Source organism: Labrus bergylta, chromosome 7 (assembly GCF_963930695.1).
Source record: "Labrus bergylta chromosome 7, fLabBer1.1, whole genome shotgun sequence".
In the NCBI taxonomy this organism is placed as follows: domain Eukaryota; kingdom Metazoa; phylum Chordata; class Actinopteri; order Labriformes; family Labridae; genus Labrus; species Labrus bergylta.
Genome location: NC_089201.1, coordinates 23,242,161 through 23,247,986, shown reverse-complemented (window position 1 = coordinate 23,247,986; position 5,826 = coordinate 23,242,161).

Sequence of the window (5,826 nt, the reverse complement as noted above, 5' to 3'; positions counted from 1 at the left end):
TTTCTCTCTCTCTCTCTCTCTCTCTCTCCCTCTCTCACACACACACACACACACAAACACTCTCTCTCCTTGCCTGGTATACTCTCTTATAACTATTTTTTGCACTCTTCTTTTAACTTCTTCCCTTTTTGTCAGTGCCTCTTCTTCCTCTTTCCCCACCTCGTTTGGAAATAACACAGATTCAGAAACAAGCAGCAAGATTGCACTAATGGTCTAAGCAAGGGAACAACTCATTAATGGGCACACACAAGAGCAACACACATACACCAAAAATGGAGAAATAGTTTCTATTTCATGATGTGTTTGACCTCTTTACGCGATAAATAGTTTCATAAGCTCAATCCACAAGTGTGAAATTGTTGGCAAAAATATTACATCTCTAGTGGACATCGATGCAGTTAGCGGCCAAATGCTGAATCTTGTGATTTATTTCTTATTCTGTCCAACTGGCTCTCTAGTTTACTCATAAACAAAGCTGATGAATAAAATATATGTTATGAGGAATGTAAGCAACGGATGAAAATATGACAACAAACAGATTTCCAGGACGTAGGAAAACTCCATCTTTTCCCCTTACAGCGTTCACTTTTAATCCTTAATTTCCTGTACACACACGCATACACTCACACATACATTCTTCCTTAAACACTCGTATATGTTCAGCCATGGGCCCCCAAGCAAAACGGATCTACCTATAATGAGATCCAGACAGGCTATTGCAGTGGATGCTGACAGCTACCTCTGCAGATATGTGATAATTTCCCCTCCATTGTTCATTTCCTCACCTCCTCTTACCCTCTATCTCCTCTCCTCTCTCTCTCTCTCTCTCTCTCTCTCTCTCTCTGTTCTCTGCTAATGAACCATTGCTCTTGAGCTTTGAACATCATCTGAAACAAGCCTCCCCTCCCACCCTTACTCCATGTTCATCACTCCCTTTCATACACACATCTCTATCTGTTTTTGTATCTCACCTTTCTTACTGTCTCTCTCTCTCTCTCTCTCTCTCGTGCGCTCTCTCTCTCTCTCTCTCTCTCTCTCAGTTTCAGCCACTATCACATCTGGCCACTTGTATGCATTACTCAAGGAGCCAGAAATGTGAGGTGTGCCGTGAAACAGGTTTAAAATGTGTCAGCATAGAGTGATACAGAGGAAGAAGGAGGGCCAGGCTTACCGGTTTGCTGGCCCCAGCAGGAGGATATTCATATCGCAGCGCTGTCAAAGAGCAGGAAGTTCTCTGCAGAAGTACATACGCAAAACAATATAGACACACACATTCTAATATGGTGGCTGCTGTAATCTGATAGAGGAAATGTGTTAAAAAAGCAGAAGTTTGTCCGCCAGAAATAGAAACAAGCACAAGGTCTGAGTCTCCTCATGTGCTTGTATGTACCTGTGATAAACTGCAAGTGATTTCTTACAGGTGCAAACAACAAGCAGCAAGATTGAAAAAAAAAAAAAAGATTTCCTGTTTATAAACACTTTCTGCACTTCATTTTCACAGCTTTTCTCATGCAGCTGGTGTCCTTACACATTAGGTCACTGAGGATGGAGGCATATGGATACTTTAAGTCTTTCCACAGTCTCCAAAATAATAACTTGCCACCACACACACAGTTACACACGCACAGTTGCACACACACACACACACACACACACACACACACACAAAAACATACAGACACACACAGGAATTGAGAGCTGCAGAGTGGAGAAAGTTGGCTGACAAGATGCTGATAATGAGCTGACAATGTCTGGCTTCAATCCACCCGTGTCACTCCAGTGTGGCAGGGTTGCAGAGCAGAACGAGCACAGCAGTCAGATACCATAACACCGCAGTCAAGCATTAAAAAAAAATCTAGTTGTTGGTATAAAAGTATTTACTGAACCAGATGGGTAGAATATCTGCATTTGCACAGCTCACCATATTTACATTGCAGCCATTTTTCTGGCATTATGTTCAAGGTGGGAAGCTCTAATGCTGTTTATGTATAAAGCACATTTAAGCAAAGAGGCAATTCAAAGCGCTTTACATTAGACATCAAAAGTATCACGATGACAAAGTGAACAAAGAAACATATTGTAAGAGAGCGAGCTATAAGCTAAAGCTAAGAGTAAGTTAAACAGTGCAGTGCATTAGCATTTTACTGATAAAATTACTGAACATTTTTATTTCAGGTACACAGATGTAAACAGGCGAGTCTTTAGCCGCATACAACCGTGTAAATATTTAGCTGACATTAAACAGGAGCTAAAGTTAGCATTCATCCACTAACATTACCACTTAGTGTTAATGTGGCTTCACATCAGAAGCTCTACATTTCTCCTGAATGGTAATGTTTAAAGATTAACATCGCTCATATTAAGCTTTTGGCTCACTTACATGTTAGCATAGCCTACCTACTCAGAAGGCTAACATGCTAAAACTGTCTCATTAGCTAGGAATTAATACCTTTCATTTTGTATTGGGTACTTTAGAATGGTTATGGTAGCTAAGTGGTTAAATAATAACGTTAGCTCTTGTCTAATGGTATATAGCCTACTGAGTCATTAAATGAGTTGTTTTAACTTGAAATATTAAAAATCGAGTCCCTTCTGATTTTTAATATCCATTGACTTTCAGTTGCCATGATGGAGTGAAATGATGATAGCCTACATTGTAAGGTGTCCTATTAAAATTTCAGTTTTGAAACACAGCAGTGCTATATGACAGCGTTTGAGCATCCCACCCTGAGCATGACATCAGAGGAAAAGTGCTGCAGCATAAATAGCGTAAAGACTGCCAATACACTGTAGTCAATGTCAAATGCTTTGCAGTTGGAAAATCCCCACCCAGTCTTAGGCTGTCTTCAATACATATCTCTAAAGAAAAAGTTGAAATCGAACTATGAAAATCATTCAAGTGCAGTGGTTAGTTGTATTACAGGGAGCCGTCGCACAGAGCATGAGGTCATATGAAGGGAATCTATCTGCTTCACTCGTACTGTGGTCTCTGTTTTTGTCATCCACAACGCGCCCACAGTTCAGACCTTAGGAATGTGAGCCTGTAATTGACACGTAACACAAATGGACACACAAAGGTTCAACAGTTTCTTTAAGTATTAGCAATGCATTTCTGTGGATTACATAAATGGAAAGACTTTCTTTTTTTTTAAATGCTTGTCCATTAGTTGGTCCGCCCCGTTGAACTGAATTGAAATATCTCAACAAAATTTGATCCTATGCTGTGATATTTCTAACAATAAGGGCCCCAAGTTGACGAATACTGCTGCAATGGGTGATCCTCTGACATTTCCTTAAGAGCCAGGAAATTCAGGGCGGATATCCATGGGGGGAAAGGAAGAAGAACCTTGTTAACTTCTGTTTTTATCTGGCAACGTCAGTTCTTGTTTAGTGTTTGGTTTATGACCAACTGATAACCAACTGATAAGCCCATCAGCCTTGACATTCCTTTTCAGTACTAAATAACTGATAGGCTATAAGCATTTTAAATGTAGCAATTAGCTTAAGACATTTACTAAACCTAAGTACCTACTCACAAAGGTGCTAGCTTGACTGTAAACTCTTGTGTATTTGTTTGATTGTTTGACTTTGAGTATCCCTGTGACCCTTTGTCACATTGATGTTAACAATTAGAAGCAAAAACAACCAAGACAAATAATATCAATGCTAACATATGTACATGTAAAGTGAAAATTGGATTGGCAAATGGGCAAGGCTAAAAGTCGAACAACCTCAAACAATTCAATGACATAGACAATGTTACTAAAGATTGATTGATTAAAAAAATAATCCACTATGTCCGCTGTTAACTAACTTAGATTGTCTGCTGTTAGACATTTGTTTTATTGCAAGCTGCTTCTCCTATATGAGGCTGATGACAGCAAGTAGAAGGAACCGAAACAGTAAAATTAAAGGCAACAAAACCAGGATGATAACCTCAAGCCACCAAAGCTCAACTCTCTGCAGGATGAAGTTTATGTTAAATGGTGAAATGTAATGTTGTCTTGTGCAGCCTGCAGTGTGCTTTTAATAGAATTTCTGAGGTGACAGGATCACATGCACACAGGGAGAACAGATGGTCAAAAGGGCTCCAAAAGCTCATTTTGTACCACGGCAAAAAAGTGGTTTAATCAAGCTCTTTTTAAAGTATATCTTAAGCCAGTGGAACCTTTATCACATACATATCAGACATCACAGATGACACACAGACTTTTAAAAAGAGACTAATGGATGCAGCAAAATCCATAGATTATAATGTAAGTAGTGTTGTGAATCAAATAATAAACATTTTAACGCTTAAGCTAAAGTGCCATATGATGTCATATCTCTCAAATTAGTTCAAATGGTTATGACAGCTAATTGCTTGCCCAGCTGCATTGGTCAAAGAGCACAATATTTGCTACAACCATTCAGCTGATATAATTTGCTTGTGGATCCTCCAGAGAGGAATAAACAGGCTGTGTAATTACGCTGCAGGGACAGTGTATCATTGTCACCGTCAGCTGGTTGTGTAATGGAACCTCAGAGCTATAAAACACACTGATTCATCCGACAGTTCACTGTACATCACTGGGCTTCCAGCCTTTAACTCCCAGCATCACTGGGGCGCTCTGCAGTTGCCTAGCAACCAACGGAAATTGGAGGCGCTTTAAATTAGGGATTTTTAAGAGGTGATTTATATGAGGGCCTTGATGATAAATGTATCCATAAATCTGGAACCTTCCACCGGACATTTCTTAGGTATGCGTCATAGGAAGTTCTAATTCTGGTCACAGACGCAGCAGCCACAGAGCTACAGATCTTTTGCCTGCTGAGGTAAGAGACTTGGCTCTTTGCTGGATGCAGGGTACATTTTAATGTTATAGTGCAAATAACAGAGGAAGGGAGCATGGCCTGTTTCCATGACACCATAAACAGGAAATGGGAAGGGGTCCAGTGCTGCCAGAGTATTCTAAGTCAGCGTGGAAGTTGTCAGAAAGGTCAGGACTTTCCCATAGTATGAGTTCATGCTTTCAGAGTGACATAAACACACAATTATTTAAAAACAATTAAACACTCCCAGCTTAAAATAACAAAATGTAAAACTGCCAGCCTTAAATCTAATTCAATCTACACACTTCCCACTCCCTCCTTTGTCTCCCTGGCAATAAAAAAGAAGTGTCCCTCTCGCTCCTCCTCAAAGGCAGAGAGGAGTGAAGCTGGCAGTTATTTTGGTGGCCTCTTCCATGCAGGTCCCATCTCCTCCATCGCAGTCACCATGCCAACCTGTGTGAGGAGGAGGCTTTTCTGCAGGGCCCAAAGAGACTTGATGAGGTCCTGGGATAATTAGCAGCTCATTATGGGGCCCAGTGAATAGGACGACGAGTTGAAGGAGCCACGAGGGAGAGCACAATGGAAAACACACAGGATCTGAGCACACATCAAAGGGAAGCGTTCACTTTTTAGATCACATAATAAAGAGGAGAGAGGGATTGAGAAAAAAGGACATAGTGCCCTCCATTCACACCTACAAATACAGCTCATAATCCCCATCTTTAAGCCTCTGCGTGTGTGTGTGTGTGTGTGTGTGTGTGTGGGTGGTTGTGTGCATGTGTGTCAGTCATCATTTCTGCGTCACCCCAATCTGAGTGTTTTTCACTTAACCAGAGGCCTTAGTTTCAGCACATGCATGAAACACACGTAGTCCTCCCCCCCACACAAACACACACATAGACACACAAGCACAGAGGCATATGTGCACACAACTCACGATTACAATTGTAAAAGTTAAGCTCTTGTAAAGTACGGGCACACTGTGTGAGCACCAGAGGTCCCCAGTTAAGCTAT